This window comes from Chiloscyllium plagiosum, unplaced genomic scaffold (genome assembly GCF_037043375.1).
Source record: "Chiloscyllium plagiosum isolate Xiang-an unplaced genomic scaffold, Cpla_swu_hap1 HiC_scaffold_25, whole genome shotgun sequence".
Classification (NCBI taxonomy): domain Eukaryota; kingdom Metazoa; phylum Chordata; class Chondrichthyes; order Orectolobiformes; family Hemiscylliidae; genus Chiloscyllium; species Chiloscyllium plagiosum.
The window spans coordinates 13,354,421-13,364,860 of NW_028270163.1; positions in this window are offsets into that span (position 1 = coordinate 13,354,421).

Sequence of the window (10,440 nt, forward strand, 5' to 3'; positions counted from 1 at the left end):
CAACCCATTTTATGCTGTAAAGCGATTTACCAGAATCATTGATTGACATCCATCCAGCAGCTATCTTTATAGACTTTTTCTCTGGTACTTCTTTCTAGTTGAACACTTGCGTGCAAATTGAGATATCTTCTTGAAGTTAGGTTACTGCTTTCCCCAGGCTGGACATGCTTGCTTTGGGTTTTATTCTGTAACGTGCTCAACAACACAAGCATCCTGCTTTCGAACTTCCTGGGTTTTTTTCTGCAAAAATGTCTTCTTTTTTTCTCAAACTGTTTTGCACATTTGGTCTGGAATGTCTCCAGTTTAAAAGAAACCCTCAGCTATTCTCCTATTAATATGGTCTAGCTGATGATTAATAATCTCAGAGCTACTACACATTGATAGCATTTCAGACAGGAGTTTCCCCTCTCTCAACAGACGTGTTTATGGTTGTTTTATGCCTAAGACAATCCTATCTGATGAGATCATCTTGCAGTTTTCCAAGCATAAAGTTGCAACTAGAAATACCCCAAGCAGTCGCACGCTGATCAGTTGACCTGCCTTGAGAATGAATGTTAACTAAACACCATTACAGGTAACATGAATGTGGATTACAACATGTGTCTTCAAAGGCTGAAAAAATCTTTCCTGTTTGTCTTCGTACTCCTTGGTGAGGTCTAGGCTGCAATATAGTGTTTAGCATTTTGTTCCCTCAGCACTGATGGCATGGTTGCTACTCTAATTTATTCAGTCTTATTTTTATTTAGTTCTGTAGCTAATATTTATGCCACCGTGAGTGGAAAAATAAATTCTAATTTTGTCTCCTTTCTCTTGATTTCCACAGGAATCAGGAGTGGAAATGTGCAGCCATAAAGTCACAGTCTGCTGTTTTATTTTACTTCTTCCTTGTTGTTTCTTTCAGTTTCTGGCTCATTTACAGCTCTGAGAATCTGCACATTTTCATCTGCACCATTCCTGAAACTGTGTTCCAAGTTGTGTGTTCAGAACCTACACAAAACTACTGGGAGCAGAGATAATGATCACATAACCACAGCAAGATAGCCAGTACGTTAAGTGCTATTGCACTTATCCAAAGAGCGTTCAAGTTACAAAAATAACAACAGAATGTTGATTTGTCAGTATGTCAACAACATTTTCTTTTGGAATGAAACCCAAAGCCAGATTTTACCTGAAGTTCATCTTGCTGTAGAACTTGTGACTGAAATATTAAGACCAAATGAAGACCCCAATACTGAATTTGTTGACTGCAAGACCAGCAGTATGTCTTCTGGGAGGTCCTCTTTTCAGTGGCCAATTCTAGGTCTGAGGAATAGAGTTTAAAATAATGCTGTCACCTTGAAAGGAGTTCAGAGAAGATAAAATAGTTCCATAACACTCAAATAATAGATGAAGGTTCATCTAACTAAGTGCAGTGCTGCACAGTTAGTGTCCCATTATTCATATCTATTAATATTTTAATATTGAGAGGAACAGACTGCAGATTTATGGCTGAATTCCAGTTTATAAGGCAATTAAAAAATGACTTGTTCTATCATTTATAGACTTTACATTAAATTACTTGAAACTGACTGTCATTTGCCCTTTCTCTATATGCACTGATGAATGAAAGCCAGCAACTCACCCTTGCCACTGACTGATCCTATGTATTAGGCCAGACACCATGATTATTGCTGAAATTCAGTAAATACTTTACAAATGACCCAGGCATTTGAAATCGAGTATTAGACACACATGGGTGCAATCACGAGTCATTGAATGAGCTTTGCTTTAACTTTCTGCAGAGTATTTGAACATTGGCAAATTAAAATCTGACACACATCATTTAGCTTTTATTTCTCTTCATTAAGACAGAGTTCTTCTTCTGATGTAAAGTCATCAATCTAAAATATTCTCTCTGTTGTTGTCTCTCTCTCTGCAGTGCTGCCAGACCTGCTGAGTAGCTCCAGCATTTTCTGTTTTCATTTCAGACTTGCAGCATGCTCAGTGTGTTATTGTTTTTTAGTTTTTGTGGTAACAAGTACAGCTAAACAAACGTTGATCAACTTGGGTTCCAGTCACCTCAAATCCTTGACCCCACAAAAGGCACTAAGAGTCCTTACCCTTTAAGGCACACTTAGCAGGTTGCTTGATCTCTACTACCAAAGGTTGAAGTGCACAATTTGCACACAGACGTTGCATGAGATTTTAATTGTATATGAATATGTTCCATTTTATGCACATGCTGGAAATTAACTGATTCACACGAAGACCCATAAGTAGATACCGAAGTCCATGTTTTGTGTCAATGTAGATTGTTAAACTTTGCAAGCCTTTTTACATTATTTGAGGTGGGATGCTCCTCAATTTCTGATTATGACTTCTGTCTCATCCTCCTGCTTCACAGCTCCTTTGTGCAGAGAGTCTGGTGATTGTAATGCGGTAAGCTAGGTGGATTTCATAGAATATGAGTTCCCTGATTGGGGCTGTTAACCTGGTCCAACCAAGGAGACCTGGCTGACAGCCACAAACAGGAGTGTCAGAGATTTTGTTCACTCCCGGAGCCGGCTCTGAGCTAGCTGTGTACGTGTAAATAAAGGCTGACTTGGTGACAGGGTATCGGCCTTTGTGAAGGTATTTCAGAGGGGAGTGAGCAGATTGTGAAACTACTGCTGAGTCTTACCAAGATGGCCATATAAATGTCCAGGCAGTGAGAGATCATGGTTTTTGCTCAATCCACCTGCCTGCCCATCTTTCATAGCTATCTCCACATCCACTCGTCCACTCGAAGAAAGAACACTCAACTTACATTAGCTTACTTAAGGGCATCACTGCTTTAACCAAATGATCTACACTCTTGGGCCAGACTCTTAATTTTTTCATTGGGGAGAGAGAACCTGCAATGCATTATCACCTCTGGGAGCATCTATTTCATTTGATTTGTTGTTTCCATAAATGTTTTGCTTATTTTTATTGCAGTAGTACATTTCCAGTAGAGGCATTTAATTCCTCGTGAGTAGAAACACATTATTTGGACGAAAAGAGGTGTAAATCGAAGAGACTGTGATTGTTGCATCAAGAGGAATAAGCTAGCAATATGTTACTCTGCAAATAAATCTAAAAGTGTGCAAAGTTTGGCTCCAGTTCTACCATTCAACATTGGCTATCTTAGTGGTAACAAAGTTGTAGTTGTAACATGGTTATAACATCAGAATCCTACAGCCCCAATTTAAAGATTAAAATAAAACTTATACCTTTTTTCAGGTGGAATGGCCTGATGTTCTTTCCTTTCTTGAAAATTCAGTTGATTGAGTCTCTGATGATCTGCATACTGAATCCTTCTTTTTTTGAAAATTTTGGTGTGCCTACATCTTAACTTTTCAGAATCAATTGAATGGCAGAAAGGTGAACTTTCTCTTTTTTAATGTCATAACTGTGCAGAAAAGAAATTGGAGCATAATAGATAATATGCTGAATGAAAACTTGCCTCCTCTGGGCAGGAATCCATGGAAAATGAGATGACATTTTTGATTGATTATATAAAGTATTAGGAGACGTTTATTTTGGATAAAAATGTACACATGCAGTAGTCAAATTTGTGTAACTTGGAACTTGATGTACAATTTCATTTTTAAAGTTAACCACAATATTAGCTCAGTACTCTGCAAAGTCATGTAGATTTATTTTTATGGCCAGCTGATCCAAACTTAAAAAGTGCAAACTTATATTTGGTATTCTGGCTGTCCATATTTTGTACTCATTTTAACAGCTTCAGGCCATAATTGTAGCTTCTTTCCAATCTCTGGTAGAGGCTGGTTGCATTTAGACAGGGAGACGCGGTAAGGTGTTTGTATCTAAGGGATAACACCTTCTCCTTTGCCCCTGCTGGGGCACAGTTTTGCTAAGTTGGTCTCCTCTCTTGGGGCAGAATTTCAATTTATTCAGTGCTTTGAGGAAGTCAGAACAGAAACAGTTGTTCACTCAATCATCTCCTCTTGCATGGTCACTGAAACTGAGACTAGCTTTATATTCCAGTTTTATTACTTGAATTTAAGGTCCACTAGATCCTAAGGGGAAATTTAAACCCATGATCTCCAGACAATTAACGCGGGTCCCTGGATAACTGACCCAATTATTTTAGCACTAAGTTATCTTTTCCCCGTTAAATATTCCATCATTTGGATCTCAAGGCATCCAGCAACCACGATGTCAGCAAGCAGAGTCAGCAATCAATCATACCATATTCTTACTGGCAGAAAACAGAAAGCTAAAGGAACTTTTTGGTTTATGTTTAATTTAGAAACTCAAATAGATAAATGATTAATTAATTGGATGAAATATAAAGGATGAAATATCATAAATAAACTTTTAAGAATTATTTTACTAATATCTGGATTTTTTACAAAAGTGGAGAATTTGGTACACCAGACATATAAATTTAGTTTTTCATGGTGTTTGTTGATAATTATGAAGCTGTTTGTTTCTGTGAGCCAGGCAACAGGAATCCACAATCCACGCCAATATTTGGGTAAATGGACAGTTGGAGAGAGAGCCAACTATCCCATTTTGTATTTTACTAACTTCCCTATTTCTGCTGACCAGGATAAGTAATGTTATGTTAAGGAAACAAGACAGTTAGTGAATTTTCTCTCTCTCTTTCTCTATCCAACTTGCAAGTGTTAAGTCCTATCAATACTTTTTGACTAACCACATGCTACAGACAGAGAGTAAAGAATCGCCTTGCAGCTGGAAGAACAGATTAATTGACCATCAACATTATCATCTTCCCAAGAGTGACCACTCTCAACTTGACGCCAGTTGAGTCATCAACTTTCAAGATCCTCACAGAAATGTATCTTTAATGGATTTTAAATTGTTTGAATAAAAGCAAATTACTGAAATGCTGAGGATCCAAAATAAAATCTACGATTCTATGAATAGCAGAAAGTGCTGAAGAAACTCAGCAGGTCGGGCAGTATCTTAGAAACGTCACTTCACTCCAATCATTCCCTCCCTCTTCACCAAAGGTACTACTAGCTCTATTGAGTTAATCTAGCACTTTGTTTTTATTTGAACTTGCTTAATCTATCATCCAACACTGAATTAGTGTGTTAATCTTGAAGAGAGTGTTTGTGCATGGAAGTTGGAGTGTATTATTTTGCTTAGATCAGATAAAGTAAAACTAAAAGCTGTCATTTCTTTTCATTTGAAAGAAATTCAAGGAAAGTCTTTGAGTCTTACAGCATGTAAATGGTTAAACATTCATTGAATCATCTAGACTATGCCTTTATGAAAAAAACCCCGTTTCTGTCCAACAAGAAGTAGAAAAAGAGGAAACCTATCCTATCCTCCTCAACTGGTTACAACTGAAACAAGGAAGGAGTATTTCATCAAATTCCTGTTTGGTGATTTTCTTGTTGGAGAAGAAGTTTACAGAGTCAGGAGTTGAATTATTTGGTGCAGAATTCACATTTCTAACCTGTTTTTGTCATCGCAATATTTATTTGGCAGAACTGTAGTTTCTGTTGATTCCCCAGGACCTTGATGGCAGGCGATTCAGTGACAAAAAATGACATTGTATTGTAAGGGAGGGTTTTTGTTTTTTCTAGTCGGTGCTGATCATTGCAAAATTATAATGTTTTGTGAACATGATTTGTCTTTTATCAACACATCTTGGGGCATCAGGGTGGCTCAGCGGTTAGCTCTGCTGCCTCACAGTGCCAGGAATTTTGGGTTTGATTCCAACCTTGGGGAGACTGTCTGTCTGTGTGGGGTTTGCACAAGCTCCCAATGTCTGTGTGGGTTTCCTCTCACAGTGCAAATATAGGTTAGGTGGATTGGCCATGCTAAATTGCCCATTGTGTCCAGGGATGTGCAAGCTAGGAAAATTAGGCATGGGAAATGCAGAGTTGCAGGGTAAAGGGGGTGGGTCTGGGTGGGATGACCTTTAGAGGGTTGCTGTGGACTTTATGGACTGAATGGCCTGCTTCCACACTGTAGGAGATTCTATGATGAAATGAAAATGTTGTCTACTTCTTGTCACATGCAGATCTGGACTGCCTCATTACCTAATGAAATATAAATAGTGCTGAATATTGTGCATTCATCAGAGAACGTTTTCACTTCTGACCTTATATAGTCATACAGTCATGCAGCACGGAAACAGACCCTTCAGTCCAATCAGTCCATGTTGAACATAATTGCAAACTAAACTAGTCCCACCTACCTGCTCCTGGCCCGTAGCCCTCCAAACCACTCCTATTCATGTACTTATCCGAGTGTTTTTTTTAAGCATTGTAATCGTACCCACATCCACCACTTTCTCAGTAAGTTCATTCCATACACGAACTATCCTCTGTGAAAAAAAAAATTGCCTTTAATGTATTTTTTAAATTACTCTCCTCTCACCTTAAAACTGTGTCCCCTAATCTTGAAATGTCTCCTGCTGTCTCCAGTCTCCTCATCCATCAACATATCCTCGTATTGATTTCTCCCTTGAGCGCTTATTCAAGATCCACCAAGCCCATGGCCCAGGACAGAGCACTTAACAAGGAGGACTGTAAAATTGGACACTTTTTCTTTAGTTCTTCATTTGCTGCCTTTATATTCTAAGATTTCGTTTATTTTTCTGTGATTTAAGATGGCCCCAGAGAGTGGCGATGCTATACAACACTTTTTACTGTATTTTTGTAACAAGGTGCACGTGATAATATGTAAATCAAAGCAAATTAATTGTGCCCGAGCTGATTACCTGAAATACTCCTTTTGGGTAGTGCGCTCCACATTCTCACCGTTCTCTGGGCAAAGACGTAAAAGGTAAGTAATGGTGCAGCTGTCCTTTAAAATTCAAGGACAGTTGTATAGAAATGCATTCCAACTTCATCTATCACATCTGCATTTGACAGTAATTGAGAGCCTAAAAATCTACAAGAGCCACGTCCCTACAAAAGAACTGCAGCACCCTTCCAACTTTCTGTCTTTTACAAAGGCTACATATATGCTGAGGCAGAAACCACTTGAGTTAATGATGCTGAATGGAGCATTTGGCAGCTATTTCCATGTCCTATCATGGGGTCTTTAAAACATTATCTGTGCACTAACAGAGCTGTACGCTCTATCATCAAAGGAACTGACAAGCAGCCTACTTAAATGTGTTTTAAGAAAATATAATAGATCTGACGACTCTTTCCAAAAAATAGTTTTCATTGCCCTGATAAAAGTAATGAATTGAAATAAGTTCACCACTTATAGATATTGTGAGTATTAGAATTTACTAGGGCAGAGTAGCAACAACTCCTGAAAACTCGTAACATTTACTGGCACTTTCCTGTTAAAACTGACTTCCTCAAGGAGTTTAATTGAGTCTAGAAGAGGCCATGACATTGAAGAGAAGAATTAACTTTCTAAGGACCTATGGATGGTCTGAAGTTCATTTATACCAAATTGGAAAGAAATTATGTTCTGTGCAGTAAAGGGTTAACTGTAACTGTACTCTAATAGTGGTGACTGTGCGTAGCCATGGAGTTTTGAGATTAAATTACATACAGTGTAGAAACAGGCCATTTGGCCTAACAAGTCCACACTGACTCTCCAAAGAGTAACACACCCAACACATTACCTTCCCCTATATTTGCCCCTGACTATTGTGCCTAACGCTATGAGTGATTTAGCGTGGCCAATTCACCTTACCTGCACATCTTTGGACTGTGGGAGAAAACCTGCACAGACTGAGGGAAAATCTGCAAACCCCTCACAGATAGCCTCCTGAGGGTGGAATTGAACCCAGGTCCCTGGCTCTGTGAGGCAGCAGTGCTAACCACTGAGCCACCGTGCCACCCTATGATGAAATTGGATGTTGTTATGATGAAGTCAGATTGCATAAATCTGAGAAATGAGTCTGTCTAGGGACTGGTCTTATCATTTACTACCTCTTGTACATAGTTATGCTGAATAAATGTTGGTGGTTCTTACTGCTGTGAGTGTAGACTTCTGTTTAAAGTCATGGTTCTGAAAGAATTAATATTGAAGATGCATTAAGCTTTACCCAATCAGATAATGTTACACAGTCCTTGTGAGGAGAAGGAGATATCTAGCTTGTCATGATGTTTATCATTGGTAGTTACCCCTAACTTTGTAATTACCCCTAACTTGTCAATGTAAGGTGTACATCATGCTATCGGTGCAATAAATTAATCTTGTGCCTTAGGTCCAAACATCTTAGGCTGTTTTATCAATTATCTTCCCCCAAGCATAATATCAAAAAAGTTTGTGAGAAGATTTGTAGCTTGGGTGCTCGTTGTTGTGGTTCTGTTCGCCGAGCTGGGAATTTGTGTTGCAGACGTTTCGTCCCCTGTCTCGGTGACATCCTCAGTGCTTGGGAGCCTCCTGTGAAGCACTTCTGTGATGTTTCCTCCGGCAACTAGCCACGAAATGACATGACCAGCTATCCTTAGTAGCCACACACTCAGATGACAAGCAACATGAGTTCGACTGGGACAACACTACTATTATAGGACAAGCCAAACAGAGAACAGACAGGGAATGGCACTCATCCACAGATTCAATCAATAAGCACATTGATCTGGACCCAATATACTGGCCACTGCAATGGACAGCTGGAACTGACAACCGGAAGTGGCAGGGACAGGCCACTATAAATGCCGGAGGAAGCATCACACAAGCGCTTCACAGGAGGCGCCCAAGCACTGAGGATGTCACCTAGACAGGGGACGAAACGTCTGCAACACAAATTCCCAGCTCGGCGAACAGAACCACAACAGTAATATCAGAAGTAGGGATGTTCTGTGGTGACTGTATAACATTCAGCACCTTTCATGACTTCTAAGGAACTGAAGCAGTGAGATCTAGACAATATCCAGATTTGGACTGACAAGTGGCAAGTTACCTTCGTGCCCCACAAGTGCCAGGCACTGTTTTTTTCCAATGAGAGGCAATCTACCCATTAACATTGTTATGGACTAGGCCAGACTACTCAAACATTCTTAAGCAGGCAGCCACAGATCAAAGGTTTATTCACAAAATTACACAATGAAACACAAAGAACAGAATAAAGAACCCCTACGGAACTCAGGCTATCCAAACTAGACTTAATTATGCTGTTCCGAATATGCACAGCAGTCCCAATAAACAAACCCCTTAACACAGAACAACATATTGAAACCAAGGCTTACAGGTCAAAGTTAGAAGGGCAGAAGGAGAGAGAGTCTAGCAGCCTGTTTCCACATAGCCCACTGCTGAACTGACTCTAATGTAACTTTAGCTTTCAGAACTGACCACTCCCCATTCATTACAGAGGCCACTTCTAAAACATGACCACTTTGGCCTGAAGTCTCATCTGTTTACATATAAACAAAAGGCCTCTCAAAATCCTTTTTCATCTCTGGACTAAACTAGCCACCTCCGGCCAGCAGCTGGTTTACAATCCCTCTGAAAAACACCAAGGCCGCTATCTCCTTGAGGAAAGGAATAGTTTTTTTTAAAAAAAGGACCAGCTTTGTGACACCTCCCCCCTTTAAAAAGAATGAACTGTCATATCCAAAGATGGCTTCATTTCTAAAATCCTTCAAAAAAAAACTGGTTAGTCATCTAAAACACACACATATACACGATACCAACTATACACATGCAAACATCCACAACTACATGTGAATTCAGGCCATAGCACAGCCATCGCTGGAGGTCTCTGTATCTCATTTGAGTCTCAACAATGCATCAGCAATCATGTTTTCGCGACCTGCCACATGCAGAATTGTCAAATCGAATGGCTGCAACAACAAGCTCAATCTAAACAGTCTGGCATTCTTGTCCTTAAATTGTTTCACAACTGTCAATGGGTTGTGATCAGTGTGTACGATTGTCTCAGATGAATTGGTGGTAATATAAACACTGAAATGTTGTAATGCCAATACCAAACTTAAAGTCTCTTTCTCCACCATTGAATATTTCTGTTGATGAACGTTCAACTTCCTGGAAAAATACATGATGGGTCTTTCTATTCCCTCATCATCCTACTGCAGGAGCACACCCACATCACTGGCATCGATAGCCACCTTGAAAGGCTTCGTGTAAACCAGTGTGGCTAATACTAGGGCAGTGGGTAACACAGTTTTTAGGTTGTCAAATGCCTTTTGACAGGGCAAAAGTGAGGATTGCAGATGCTGGAGATCAGAGCCTAGATTAGAGTGGTGTTGGAAAAGCATAGCAGGTCGGGCAGCATCTAAGGAGCAGGAAAATTGACGTTTCAGGCAAAAGCCCTTCATCAGGAATGACTGCCTTTTGACAGTCTACTGTCCACTGAAACTTCTTGCCTTGAACTTTTTTAACGATTCGCTGAGTGGAACATCCACACTGCTAAAATTCGGCAAAAACCTTTGGTAAAATCCACTCAACCCCAGGAACCGTAGTACTACTCTTTCTGTCAACAGTGTGGGAACTTCCCCAATT